At 37.9% G+C, this 16098-nt stretch overlaps 1 protein-coding gene across 1 annotated transcript in view; it reads left to right on the top strand.

The window, feature by feature from the left end:
- Positions 1–545: 545 nt before the first annotated feature.
- LOC135212746 (uncharacterized) overlaps positions 546–16098 on the top strand; it is a 216469-nt gene continuing 200916 nt past the window's right edge. The window contains exon 1 of the mRNA XM_064246473.1: positions 546–770. The gene's annotated coding sequence lies outside the window, so the exon portion shown is untranslated. The remainder of the gene's footprint in view (positions 771–16098) is intronic.

Here is a 16098-nt window from a genome sequence, read left to right as displayed (position 1 = left end):
GATCATTACTTTGGCATAGAACTAAACCTTCACACGTCAGCATCTGCTGAACATTACGCCAGTCCCTGGAAGAGAAAATGCGCCAAAAGTAGCTGAGTTCTGATGTTAGGTGGGGCTCTCGAACTCCATATAGTATTCCTGGCGACTATTTCAAATGGAAATCATCACTGTGACTCATCAGATTAGCTGGGCGAGATTGCTCCATTTTGAGATTAAAATGAAAGTGTTCAGATGCAGGATTAGATAAGTGAAAAAGGAAAATTCACAATGATAGTACGATACTTTCTCGATACTCCATATAGCAACATTCCAGCCGACCAGCTCAAATGAAAGCCATCACTGTGATTCATCAGATGAGCTGCGCGAGATTGCTCCATGGTTGAGATTAAAATCAAAGTATCAGATGCAGGTTTAGAACTTTAGATTAAGTAAAAAATGAAAATTCACAATGACTTGTACGATACTTTGGAGCAGCGCGCCTGGCAGCAGGGTTGGCTGGCAGCCTCTGGCATCCCATCTTCTTCGAAGTCTCGTCTCCCCGTAACACTTTTTCTTCTTCAGTGCGCTGAGAGCTTTAGTGGTCTAGAGGTGGTTCCTTACGGACAAGTGGGCGTATTTCTTGCTTTTGTTTGTTCTCTATGGTGGATTAAACTAAGTGACAACGCAACTGATGGTTTACCGTGGATATTAAGTGCTTGCGCGAAGCGGATGAGAGGTCGTTCGTCTCGTGGATAATTAAGGAAGCGAGAAAATACGATTGGGCACAACAGGTTGGTTGAGTTGACTTTTAGCCTCCTCCATCATTTTTTTTTCTTTTTTTTTTCTTTTTTTTTCTTGACGAGGGCGTAGGGGCATTGGTGTGTTTGTTGGTATTTGGAAAGCATAATATTCTGTTAGTTTTACTATGCATGAGTATTAATATTTCTATCATATTGCTATTTATTATTAACATTATAAGACTGGGTACTACAAGACCATTTAAGGATATATATAAAGGCAATACCTACAATCGGCAATGCATCGTTTGAATGGACGCTTGCAGGTATCAATGCACATGTTTAGTAGGCCATATTTGTATCAGAAGCTCATATTTCACAACTGAAATCTGCTTAATATCGACCGTTGTCACATAGGCATAACCGCATCATGATAGGTTTAAACTAGTCTGGCTGGATATAGGCCTAGTCGTTAGGCATTTTGAATTATTGTAGATGGAAGCTGTATGTAGGCCTAAACTTTTTATGTATATTTATCTCTATAGACTATTAATCATCCCGTAACGATTTCAGAAAGCTAAATGGCGCTCACCGACTGGTATTAGTACCAATGGGTCATCAGTCCTTAATTTTGGGGCAGCTTTCTTCCGGCGATAGCTAGGCCTTCTCCATTGGTTTAACTGGATACAGCAGTGTCAGCATTATGTATAAACCAGTCCTGTACTGCAAGACCTTTATAGGTAGCGTTGGTAATAAAATTTGAAATGTGATAGCACAAGCGATGACTCGCTGCTTCAGTAAGAAAAGTCAAAAGGCATAGACTACAGACCAGGCCATAGTCAATAACTAGCAAGGCTAGGCTATAAAAGACATCTTTATCCAACTGATTTTAGTTTTATGTCACCTGCTGCACTGTTCTCCCATTACAGTGCAACCTGTAATGGGAGAACAGTGCAGCAGGTTTCCATACCACGCAGTCAAGTCAGCTCGTCACTGATTATCCAAGCATTTCACCAAGGTTGTTGCTAATTAACCGTAAAGTTAATATTTGCTTGATTAGCTTTAGAAAATGGTTTTAACATCTTTTTTCCAGGCTGTTAAAAACAAACTCCGCACCCATCTCCTTAAGGGGTTTAGTTTGTGAAAAGTTATGAAGCGAGTAGTAAGGAAATGTTTTTATTTATAAAATGACGTTTTTTCTGATTCACCATTTGTCATATATATATATATATATATATATGTATATATATATATATATATATATATATATATATATACATACACACACACACACCACACACACACACACATATATATATATATATATATATATATATATATATATATATATATATATATATAAACAACAGCTCGCGCTCATTGCTAAGAAAAATCCTCCCACCTCCGCAAACAAAGGGTTAATTTGAGGTTGCTTAGTGTATACCACAAACCTTAAAACAGGAATTACTTTTCAGGCCAACATTCCAGAACTTCCTAAAACGTTTCTTTTGTTAAATTATTGTTAGACAGTTTTATGTTTGTCCATTGTTAATCATTAAATATTAGGATGCCAGGAAGGTTTCGTTAACTTAGGGATAGGATACACCTAGTAACAATTTATCTGATTGGTAAGATATGATTATTGGTTTGAAAATAATGAAGGATAAAAGAGCAATGAATTGCTGTAGATGAGCGCAGTTGTTCCTCCGGAACTTTGATGGCACTGTAGACCTACCCTTCTTTTCAACCGTATATAGTTCTCAAAGACTGTTCCTAGCCTTGTTATCGTTTAAATGTAATGCACTCGCTAATTCTTTTGTTTACAATACGTGGGTCTACATTGTTAATGTAATTTATTTGCTTTATGAACTAGCGCCATGTCTTGGGCACTCAATTAAACTTGTAGTACTAAGCAGCTTTACGTCATCAGTTTATACAAGACACTGGTAATACTGTGGCAGAATGTTAAGATAGGCTGGCTTTTAAAGTTTCAAGACTCGTCCATTTCTTTTTTTTTTTTTTTTTTTTTTTTGGGGGGGGGGGATGTTAGTTAGTTTGTATGTGTGTGGGCGGTTGGTTAACCACTATCCTTTCATTTGTCATGTTAAAAGTTTTGTTGCTTGTTTGAATATGTGTATAGTTGTTATTGTTGTGGTATGTATATATATATATATATATATATATATATATATGTGTGTGTGTGTGTGTGTGTGTACTGTATGTTTTATGAATTTTTGTCACATAGTACTACACCAGCGTCGCTTTTATATTTACATCTCTTGAGTCACAAATATCTCACAAGGAATTAGTGCGTTGTCACGGGCAGGATTAGAACCGCTGCCTGATTTAAAAGAAAAACAAAACAAAACGATAGACTGACTTTTACCACAGAGCTTGATAGCCCAGCGGTCTAAGTCACTGTGTAAGTTAGTTTTCAAACCAGGCTGCGATATTTGTACCTTGATATTGTAATACACTATATATATATATATATATATATATATATATAGATATATATATATATATATGCATAAACTTAGCATTAAGCAGTTGCTCCAAAAGGGGGTGACCAGAAAAAAATTCATTGACCCTCACGGAAGAATATGTGAGTTTTGGTATTTATGGTTTTATTACCCTAGCATCGTGTTGTTATAGGAGTGCAGGCTGGATGGGAAAAATGGAGAATGATGTCAGGTATCTTGAGTGACCGCAGAATCAACATAAGTTTAAAGGAAGTGTATAAGACAGTAGTAGACTAGTTGTTATATTTGGAGCAGAAACATGCCCGGTAATGATAGTGCAAGGGAAGAAATAGGATGCGGAAGAGATGAAAACGCTCAGGTAGATGTGTGGAGTAACAAAAATGGATGGTATAAAAAATTAAAGAAGAGGAACTACTAAAGGCGTAGAACTATCAAAGAAGGCCCAGGAAAGAAGACTGCGGTGGTATGGCTATGTGATGCAGATGGAGGTGGCGTGAGGGAGAGCGAAGTGAAGGTTGATGGGTGTAGTACTTCGTCAGAAAAGATCTGAGGGACAAACAGTTGTCACAGGACGATGTGTTCGACCTAGCCAGGTGGAGGAGGAACACAAACATCGACCCCACATAGAAGTGGGAAAAGATGCAGAGAAAGAAGATATTCTTGTATCTTCAAAGGCTGATTTACCGGGCCTGGATCACTTTACGTGGAAAATTGAATGAAAGTAAAAAAAATTGGTGGCAGAATTAGTACTATATGTATTAGGTTTAAATTCATTTGCTATTAAGTTGATGACTAATGAACTGCTAGGCTCGAGTTGAGTTAATGCATCGTAAAAAGATGAAGTGCTATAATATGTGATAAAAAAAAGGGGGAGAGGGGGCGGGGGCCTGTGTTGGTGAGGAGGAGATGGCGCTAGCTAGGGCAACATAACTTTACCATAAATATACGAAATCGTCCTCGAAGGAATGAGTGGCTTATTTATCATGAATCTTTGGAGGACCAGAACTCCAGCGAACGAAGCGGAGAGCGAAGATGCCTATTTATGGTGTGTGACAGTCGTACCTGGTGGAATGTTAATGAACGGGTGAATAGCAGCTCGTAGGCCGTGTTAATGATGTGAATGCTAATTATCCAAGAAGGGACTTGGGATATTTTTTTGGATGCGCTTTCGTCTTGCTAGACTTACTTTCGTTGCTGTTGTTATTATTATTTTATTATTATTATTATTATTATTATTTAAGGACTTTTCTTGCTATACCTTCTTTCGTTGCTGCTAATACACACACACACACACCCACACACACACACACACACACATATATATTATATAATATATAATATATCTATATATATATATATATATATATATAATATATAATATATATATATAAGTTTTTGTTTGTATGGTGTTTTTACGTTGCTTGGAACCAGTGGTTATTCAGCAACGGGACCAACGGCAGTACGTGACTTCCGAACCACGTCGAGAGTGAACTTTTATCGCCAGAAATACATATCTCTAACCCCTCAGTGGAATGCCCGAGAATCGAACTCGCGGCCACCGAGGTGGCAGGCCAAGACCATACCGATCACGCCACTGAGGCGCTTGTATATATAAGTAAATCATTTTATTCTTTTTGATTGGGTTTTCTTCTTGTTAGACTTACTTGGACTAATATGGAGATTAAGTATCTAAACTGCTCTGTGTTTTGTCGCATGCGTTTAAAGAAGATCTTGGACGTCTTTTGAACGGAGAGTTGGCGCCATGGTATGTTACGTGTGTTTATTTTATGTTATTTTTTTTTTAATAATACACAATGTAGGCAGATGTGACGGAAGGTTGCATCATTAAACTAATCGATCGGGCTGGTTGCATGAACGGGTCGCGTCTCCTGAACATTATTTCCGTGTCACGCTAAGGAACTGAAGGCCGTTTACGGGCTGCTCTAGGAGGAGGGGCCCGTGCTGGCATAAGGCCAGCGAAATCTACAACAACATGAAGGGCCGTCGGTAATTGAATGACATGAAGATCCATGCCAGGCCTGTATTATGATTGCAGGTGTAATGAGAATTTATCTTGATTTTTTTCCTTTTAGATTCTATTTTTTAATGTATGTTTGTGTGTGTAATGGAATGCCTTCATAATGGGCATTTGAGGCTGAAATGTAACTATAGATTGTTGGCGCAAATATGATTTATTCAAGCGTTCCGAAGTCTCTCATCGGCGGTAAACTAACGGGTTTCAATAGGTTACCCACTTTGTCTTTTTAATCTCTGTTATCTTTGGATGTAATCTCGACGCTGCTGCTGCTCGTTTTATTGCTGTTTTAATAGCAAGGTATCCTTATTCACCATTTTTATTGTTTATTATTATTGAAGGACATTCGAAAGCCCTACTCCGGCCCATATGGACACTCTGCAGGGCTCCTGCAGGACGCCACACCACACTAGACTTATAATATTCACTAATATTATCATCAGTAGCATAGCAGACGTTAAACAAGTAAGTCTTCGGTTTCCTCTTGAATGAAGCAACGTCAGCCAACGATCTAATCTCTTGAGGCAGCCTATTGAACAATCTAGGAACAGCGATCTCAGAGGCTTTAGTCTCAAACCCGTCTGCAAATAACATCTAAAAATCCTCCAATCTTCAATGTTCAGTGGTATGTCCGAGTTACAACGGGTTTCTAGCGTACTAGGCTCTTGGCTCCTCCAACGAAGCTTGCCTGCTCCCACCTTAGCACATCACTTTGAGACTAATGGCTCAGGGGGACCTCAGTTCACAATGTAACGAGGACGTTTCAACTTCCGGTCGTTGTCATTGTTCATAGTACAAGGTGCGCCAGGGAAATTAAACTCAGAGTGCTATATAACGAACTTTCGCCGACTGTAGTTTTATATGCTTGATTATACCCGCTTCATTGCCGTGCAGTGTGTTTCGATGTGTGCACTTGTAATGTTACGCGAACTACGAATTTAGTACCTTCAGGTTAAAGGGGACGCCGCGGCGAGAGAAAGCTTGAGATTTCACGGATATATACTCAGAATAGGGCCTAGATTGGGAACAGTTGAACCACGCCAGTAGGAACAGCTTAGAAGGTCAGCAACAGATGGGGGAATTGGTAAAAAATTGAAATCGATGAGGGTTGGGCTAGACATCATTATCCCTCACCTAATATAAAGGCACAATCAAAATAATGCGGTAAATATTACGGGTGTAGATTTAAAGGCTGAAGGAAAATAAATAAGCAGGATTCTGAGATATTTCCGAACACGCGGTATGGATTCTTTTTGCGGTCAGCAGTGGAAATTCCATTGGTTCGTGTTGCTATCGTAACTATTGATGTACTTGAAAAGGTTTCCTTTGACGTCAGGTAGTATGCTATTTTGATTCGCGCAAAAATCATATATTTTACTGCTAGCTGAGGAGTGTCAAAGTTGATTTCTGTATTTAAGGCAGACAGCGCTTTGCCATGTTCTTAAACGGGTTGCTCTTTCATTGTAAAAAGTTGTTGATATTCACTTTTCATATTTTAGTTGAGTTGTCTCCGATATGTGATCAGTAGTACAGATATCTTATTTTGATTTCAGCCCGTCTCTCTCCTGTAGGCTAGTCAAGTAGCCTATACAATAGTCTCGGTGTAAGTTCACTATACGTATCATGCTTCGAGCTCAGTACCGAATGATATCTGCAGTTCAGTGCGAATATAAACGTTCTGTACCCATAAGTTTTGCTTGAATTTAGTGGGCAAGGTTCGGTAGGATGTAAGGAATGTACCAATTATTAATGTTAGACATTAAAGCTAAATGAAAAAAAAAAACAAAAAAAAAACAGGAACACTGCAGTTCTTATTATTTGTAATTATGGGTATTATATATGATGGATAAGCCGTTTGCAGAAGCGTACTGAAAATGAAACTTTTGTTTTCTTAGGAGGAGATTAAATTAAGTGAGATATGGTTTGTGTTAATTTTTGTATGGGGAAAAATTGAAGAGAATTGTTACAAACAAATTCTTGTGTTCAACATTTTAATGGTTGAAATAATGTAAATATTGTATTTTTGTTATTTTTAAATAAAAGTTAAAAAAATAAAAAGTGTTGCTTACGTTACTGCAACGCGTAAGGGTATACGTCCACTTTGCTGTCAAACGGTAACTTATCGTACAAACATTACAAACAGATTGAATAAAAGTTACCGAGTTATTGGTGGTCCTAACCAGCGTTTCGCATGATCATTATCCAGCTTATCAACGATTCGTCCTTCTCGTTGCACCCCACGGTTGTTGATTTCTTTTCAACTTGCTTTAGATATATACGGGGTAAATTGTTTTATTGTAGCAGTGTAGATGCACAGCTAAGTATTCTCGATTTTAGTCTCATACAGAAGTCTTACCAAAGTTATTAGGCAAATCTCGCTTCAGATCAGTGCTCAAGTGTCGCTTTGGGTATGAAAGTCTGTTTGAGTTCAGTCTATAAAGCTTGCTTTTGGTCCAGTACTGAAGTTTTTGGCAGATTACGCAAGTCTTCTTCAAGATCTTTACACTAGGCTTGCTTAGATCACAGCACAAGGTTAAATGTTGGGGATTAGTGCTGAAGTCTTCATTTGTGTTCAGTACGAAACCTCGGCCCAAGCTCGCTACCCAAGTCTTGTTCTGGGTTTGGTAAACAAATCATGTTTGTATGCAATTATTTTTTTTTTCTGCTCATGTGCACAGCATGAGGACTTTTGTTTTACAATGTCAAGGTTTGCTACAGCTTTGTCATCATAAACAGGGTCATACGTCACGTTATTTCTAAGTAACTGTTTTCTCTTTAATTCTCAGGACGTTTTATTGGAGTGTTGAAGCTTACAGAAAGAAAGAGAATAAAAACCCACACGGGTGACTGAAATAATTTTATTGCTAAAAATAACTTGGAACAGTGATATTTACCTAGTTTCGAATTATTTTCTATATCTTGTATTTACACCGATTTGTTCGTATTCAGCGGCAGTTCATTTTCTTTGATTTTTGATGCGTCGTATTTCGATTTTTGTTTTCGTTTTATTGTGGAATTTTTAATTTTGTCGATATGACTTTTATCTTCATCTCATCATCTGACTCCTTCTTATTTTGAGGCTTATGAAGTAGTATAAGATCCTGGTAGTAATCTTTATATTTGCCGTTGTTATGGCGTCTTCATTAGTTTCCATAATCATCCCAAGGTCGGTTAAGATTCTTTTTATTGTAATTAGCGGCAATTGCCAACGTTTATTTATTCACACGCCAGTTTAATGAGCTGCCTCTCTGGTGGAAGAGATACGCCTCTCCTTGAGGTTGCCAGGAAGGGCATGATCGAAAGAGGAGGCGAGGGACCCTAAGTTATTAACATAATTATCGGTAGTTAAGGGAAGAAATAGCTGAAGGTCGGGGAAGAAGAAATGTTGGATGGAGGAGGAAGAGTTGAATGGTAACAGAGATGGAAGACGAATGAAGACACCCAGCAGGGGAGTAGTGTCATCAGTGCGCAACTTATGCGGTGCACTGTAGGCATGAGTTACAGAACCGAAGAGTAGGAGGAGAGGACGGATGGAAAGGCGTGTGTTTGTGTTCAGGTAAAGCAGAAGAGAGTGAAGTCTTAGGAGCTCTCTTTTCTCTGTGTCCCTCCCCTCCCCTCCGCTCCCCTTCTCCCTCCGACCCTCCATTCTCTGTTTCGTATCCATTATAACCAGCTCCTCCTCGTCCTCTCCTTCCTGAACACAGCTCGCATGGCCTTGATCCTCGGTGGCTGCTTTCTAATGATTTAATCTACCAATTGTTTGAAAAAGCTGTTCTCGCGGGAAGAGGTTACACTTCCAGTAATGTGTCTTCCTTTTGTTTTGGTCCGGGAGTGCCGCCCCCCCCCCCCCCCCCCCCACCTCTCTCTCTCTCTCTCTTCTCTCTCTCTCTCTCTCTCTCTCTCTTTTGAACAATAAATCCTGATAGGGAATGACAATCCTAATGTATGTTCTTGTCGACTTCAGTATTCTCATCAATTTTCCGTTAGTTTCTCAGCAATTGAATTCTCACATTTTGAGAACACAGCTTCTGCTTAAAGTTTTTTTTTTTTTTTTGCTTACTTTGGGAGTAAGCCTATAAACTACTTTGTTGTTGTTGTTCTTGTACTTGTTGGGGGACTTAGGAAAGCTTTATGGAAAAGTCTAAAAAGGTCTGAAAAAGGTCTTTCGCATTGAGTTAAAGATACAGGAATTTTAGGACATATAGGATATTTAGGATATATTTATAAGAATGAAAATGTAAAAAGATAAATAATATGCATGTTATATAGTACAGACAAATTATTTCTAGTAGAATATAGCGTATTTATTTTAATTTTCGTTTGGGAAACCAGGCTGTATTTGACTGTAGACTTTAGCACGTTTTCATTTTCGTTAAAAGTTAGGAATATAATGTTTACAACTTATGAAAGGAGAAAAATCTTGCTTGCATCCCGAGTTAGCTGGAGGTCATTCTAAGGTTTGAATTTTGATTTAACAATCCTTGTTGACTTGTGATCGGTTTTGATATATAAAAGCAAAATTTGTGAGAATCGAATTATTCGACAGCCTTCCGGGATCTCGGTGGTAACGGGTTATAGTCTGAGCAGCTTGATAGCGGAATAAGATTTTCTACCCAATGGTTTTCCCATGGGAATCTACATAGCTTCTGCATGAATAGGCTAGCGATTTTCAGTAACAATGCACCCACCTACCTGTTCTTGCATAAGTTCTGTCTTCCGTGTATGTGCCGCTACTTTAGACATTTCTTTATAACTGTACATGCATGTAAATGAAAATGTGACAGTCTCGGCGTTTTTCAAGAATTTGACATGTGTCAGCTGTTTCATTTTAACATGAATGGAGATTACTCTATATAGATTAAATGCCGTTGAAACACCTTAATATGCAGTGCTACTGCCCTCAGAGAAGGTCCCCTACCTTATTATTATTATTATTATTATTATTATTATTATTATTATTATTATTATTATTATTATTATTGTTATTATATTATTATTATTATTATGTAAATGGAATGCGAGTCTCTTGTGCTTTCAGTATATTAGCAATATATATATATATATATATATATATATATATATATATATATATATATATATATATATATAACTCTAGGCTATTAGCAATCTTCAGAAATTGAGCGTTTTTCTACCTTTTATCTTTAGAAATAACGTAACTGAACCAGGTGGTTAGATCGTTAACTTGAAAGATTGGGTACACTTACTCACAAAGAGAGAGAGAGAGAGAGAGAGAGAGAGAGAGCCGAAAATAAGCCATATAACGGAATAGATTTCCTTGAGGTTTTTCACTTGTGTATATAATGTACAATTTGTATTTTTAATGTACTTAGATAATCCACTGGCTCCATGCAACGTAAAATCACCATACAAACAAGCAGACAATATAGGTAATATCTTCAGAAATATAGCCTTGCCCTACTAGATACTGATACTAATAACATTACTGTTATTCTCTGGACTTCAACCTTGAGTCTTGAGCAGCCTCGACTAGTCTGGAAATGAGGTTGGCAACTGACAACACATATTAAACCTCCCGCAACACAACAGAACCGTGATAGGAGAGCGAAAGTTTCCGTATCGTCACCTATCACTGCGTATAATAGCCGCGTATCCAGACATTTACTCCGGTCTAGTAAAAGCTGCTACTTGAATGAATGGTTTGCTTGCAATTTTCTCGCGATTCCGTAAATGAGGTTCGAGTGCTCTAGATTCCAGATGCTTTGTTATTGCTGTTTGAATGGGGGGATAAATAGCAGGTTTAACATTGTGAATGTTTGCAAATATTTTCACCAAATAAATGCCTGTAAAAGCATGTGTGAGGCGACCAGATGATTTGGAATGTTTAAGCGAAATTTTTGTTGTTTATTGATTCACGTAAGCTTAAGTTACTCTAGCTAATTTTAAAGGCATATCTTTGGTTATAATAGCGTTCTGGGATAGTTTCGCTCCCCTGCCATGACAAGACAAGAATCGCTTTACGTAAAGTGAATGGAAACTGCATCCCATTCCGTTTCTCTGAACCCATATGCTCATTGTATGGTTTCATGTCCCACCTGACCACAAACACCCCCATGACGACCCTGCGTCAGGTTTTGCTGCTCCTGGAAATTTCTCCCATTATTTTGCTATACTGGATCCCCCACGCTCAGCTGACCTACTCCTGCACTCCGGTAGGGTTCACGGGTTCTTGGTGCACTTCCAATCAGTTCAGTGCTGTTGATATCATATCCTGTTTGTATGCGTGTACGTATGCACCTGTGCTTATACTCTCATATATTATATATATATATATATATATATATATATATTATAATATATATATATCTATATATATATTTAGTGTCTGTTTCTTTTATTATGTAGCTTTGAAAATGGACTAAACGGCCTGAAACGTCAGCAGCTGAATAAAGTACTTAAAAAGGAATAAGGAATTGACCTTCCCCTCGCACCAAATTGCTATCTATCTATCTATATATATATATAATATAGATATACGTATATATATCATATATATATATATATATATATATATATTATATGTATATACATATATATATTATATATATATATATATATATATATATATATATATATATATATATATGGCACAAAGCATGTGCAAGCCAAGGGAATATGGGCATCATCTGGTTTAAAGTGATGTGGTCAAGAAAGCGACAGCATGGTTGGGTCATTCAAAATTATCTTCTCTAGAATCACTGGGCCAGAAGATATCAAAGTTAGTTGAAAGACTTCTTGCATAGTGTAGATTGTAGTTATGGGTAATTCAAACCAAGGCCAACCAGGCTAGTGTAAGTGTGGATTCGGCTTTATTGAATCTATGGCCTCATCGGGCCAGGGTGGGGTTATGATAGGTGTCCAAAATGTTGCATAAGAATGTTTGGGCAAGTGTAAATCATACAAGCCCATTGACCTCTTGTTAGGGATATGGCAGGTTGTGGCAATTCTCAGCGAAGTGACTTTATGATCATTATTTTATCTAGGTACCTGAGCTTGGCGTATGAGATTGAAGACTTTCTTTTCTCGAGTATTTTTTTGAAGTTTCTTTGCTTATGGCTTGTAATTCATTTCGGCATTTCATTTGAAGACGCGAATTTTAAACGTTCGTTTGTGCGTTCTTTAAATACCATGAATGCCCAAACCCATTTAGGCTAGTGAAGAATTAAGGAGATATATATGCTTGAGATAGGGCGGAATATAATGACGAACATTCTCTCAGCAAAGCAGTATTGTCTAAAATGAAGTTCTGTGTGAAATGGAAAATCCAAGATTACAGTTTCACGGATAATAGGAAAAATTGGCCTTTGATAAATTAGAGAGTTGAGCATACCTGTTCATTCGATCATGGCCAACTCTTTCTAGCATCTAGCTTGGGTACGTAAAGAGAGAGAGAGAGAGAGGTAGGTCCGCATCCTCGCAGCCACCTGGGCAGTCGACGAGAAGTTGAGTTTTGTGAGTTTCACCCCAGAGGGAGGAATGTAGCTCGGCATAGCGGATTGGATTTATACTCCTCTTGCCTCCGCTCCCCCCCTCCCCCCACTCTTTAGCTTATCCCACATCTCATTCTCCCACTTTATTGTCTATAGGCCAAGTTGCTTCGTTTTTGTCGTTTTGTTCAGCCTAGAAAGCAGTTGCCCTCTTGACTAAATGCGTAGAGGATATGTTGAAGGCTTCCACACCTGGTCAGTTTCTTTCTGCCCAGCTCTTTCCAGCCTTAATCCTGATTCGTGCAGTAACCTTCTTATCTTTTCTGAAGTAAAACTAGGCAAGAACGTACTTGGAGGCTTGAACGGAGCACATGAGCACGTATTAAGAAATAAAAATGAAAGTCCACAATTGCAAAAATTGAATGACGTAAGACGAACACTCGGGATGAGTGGCAACAACGTATTATTAAAATGCTGTTGTAGTTGAATAAAGGCTACAGAGCTAAACCGTTGATAGATAGATTTCTTAAGCCATAAGGAAGGGCAGCGGAGAACCCGGACGAGCTGGTGTTGAGAACCGGTCAGTGATGCCACACTTTGGCATGGAGTTGATTGTGACGTCACCGAGAGTCTTGATAAAGTGCTTACGTAGAAGCCTTGGTTAAGGCGGTCGTGGAGTAACAGAATGGGAACTCATTTCATTGCTGTCGGTAACTAACTTTAGTAGATTACTATTGTTTTCTAGGTTTTCTCGCTCTCCACCGACAAACTCCGTAGTTCTCTCCACGTTTTTTCGTTTATAGGCATTACTTAAGGTTCTTTGCAGTATGCCTTCCTTCGGCCCCTAGCTGCAACCCCTTTCGTTCCTTTTACTGTACCGCCTTTCATATTCTCTTTCTTTGTCTTACTTTCCACCTTCTCCTTACACTTGATTCAAAGTGCAACTGTGAGGTCTTCTTCCTTCTGTTACACCTCTCAAACCTTTTACCGTCAATTTCCGTTTCGGCTCTGAATGACCTCATAGCTTTTGGCCTCTTCATAATAATGACCTCATTTCTTGTAATCGCATCCGATTATAGAACTAAGGTCAAAGGAAATGGACAGTGAGAGGGTCTGAATGGCGTAACAGGAGGAATACCTCAAAGCATTCGCACTGTGAAACAATTGTTAGAGAGGGTGGAAAGTCGGATGGAAGAAAGTGAATATGAACGGAGGCCCAGCAAAGAAATGAAAGAGGCTGCAGCTAGGGGCCGAAGGGACGCTGCAAAGAACCTAAAGTAATGCCTACAGTGCATCTCTTTCGAGGGACGGATCCTTACCTCGTCCTTCGCATGAGAACGAATATCCCTAGCAAAGAAGTGGCTATAGTGGATTCACATCACCCGTAAGTAGCCATCTTGCTTGGTGAGACGTACCCGCGTGAAGTCAGATTAATCAACAGATATCACAAGTTTAACATACGACTAGAATTTGAGAAATATCTAGAAGTGTTCGTGAACTATCGGTGATAAGATTAGTATGAAAATAGTAGGATAAAGCGTCTTCTAAGTTAGTTTATCAAGTGTAATACTATAAATCAGAACAAGATGGCAGTAAGTTCCAACTGCGGGAAGAGGTGGCGTAATTTGGCGTGTTTAGCAGATTCGCAATACGATGAGGTAGCAGGAAGGGAACTGGCATTTCTCATCTATGAAATCAGCAACAGTCCTAACCAAAAAGATACAAAAGCATTCATAGATATATTAGAAGGATATAATCCTTCAAACTGGAACAAATCTAATGAAAACATCTTGAAAATAATTGAAGAAGTTCCAAATAAAATCCAAGTGGTCAAGAGACTCATAAAGAAAATATACATAAACCAACATATTCCGACAAAGAAAATGAATAAGGTGAATCTTGTGAATATCCTAATTGATGCATTAGGAAAAAGAATGCCAAAAGCATGCAAAACTGTGTAAGGTTTGGTATAGCATAGTCAATCCACAAACCTAATCAGAAAATGTGCTGCATGCACATTCCGACCCATCCACAGTGTGCTGAGGTAATATACAAGATTTGAGAAAAGATACAAGAATTTTTTGTTCAACATGTCTATCATGGATAGACAATGTTATTAAATCAAGATTGAATGTACAAATAGTTGAGGATGAAGAAGAAGAGGAGAGAAGAAGAAGAAGAAGAAGAAGAGGAAAACGGAAGAAGAAGTAAACAAAAATGAAATGACAGAAAAAAATAAGGAAACAAAGAACAAGATAAAAGTATGGATGCAGAGATACTCATTGATACTACATATGAGGCAATAAAGCAGCATACCTACGAAGAAATAAATTACGATATGACAACAGAAAAGCAAATCCCGAAGAGGCTCTACCCAGATCTATACAATGACGGGAAAGAGGAAAAAATAGACAAGAAAGACAAAATCTGCAACCTTTTGAAAAGAGGGAATTGCAGATTTGGAGAAAGATGTTACTACAAACATCCTAAGATATGTCAAAAACTATGAAATATATGGTAAATGTGCATACTTAGTGGATATGGGGATGATTGCAGAGATCTGCATCCAAAAATATGTAAAAACCTAAAAGAAGGAAAAGGATGTAAGTTCGACAAAAAAGGCAAATATATGCACCCTGTAGCCATGAATCATAATCAAATAAATAACCAACCAAGTAATAAAATCCAAAATAAGAAAGAAACAAATAAAGAGAGAAATCAAGAATATCAGGTAAAAGAGAAAAGCAAACCACCAATGAGATATGCAGAGGTGTCAGCAAAAATTTCAAAGCATCAGCTCCGAAATTCTACTCAAGAGATAATAACTGTATTTATTATGCAAGAGGATATTGCAGAAACGGAGAAAAAATTGCAGATTCAGACACACAAAATGAATAATTATGATGAAGGAAAATCAAATATTATGGAAAAGTTGGATTTTTTAATGTCAAATTTCTGGAAATGAAAAAAAGAACAACATACCAGAACAGGAAAGAGACATGGGAAAATCCTTATTACTACCAGTATTAAATGAAGGAGAAAACACGCAAACCATCATAGTGATGAATGCGCAGGGTTTAGTTACGAGTAACTCAAAAAGAAAAATAGAGTACTTAGAAGAACTAACCCAAAATGAAAAGAAAATAGATATAATGAATATAAGTGAAACCTGGTATTCCCAAGAGACTGGGAATGATGATCAAATAAAAGGGTTCCAAACTTATAGATCAGATAGAAAAAATAGGAATCAAGGGGAACCGCAATATATGGGAAAGACAAAAAACAAGGAAAAATATATGAGAAATATAGTAACTCAGAATGTGAACTAATAGCGGTAGAATTTGAATCTGAAAAATTGATGAACATAGTAATATATAGACCTCCTAATACTAAAGAGT

Source organism: Macrobrachium nipponense, chromosome 41 (genome assembly GCF_015104395.2).
Source record: "Macrobrachium nipponense isolate FS-2020 chromosome 41, ASM1510439v2, whole genome shotgun sequence".
NCBI lineage: Eukaryota > Metazoa > Arthropoda > Malacostraca > Decapoda > Palaemonidae > Macrobrachium > Macrobrachium nipponense.
This window is presented reverse-complemented; position numbering and strand designations above follow the sequence as displayed.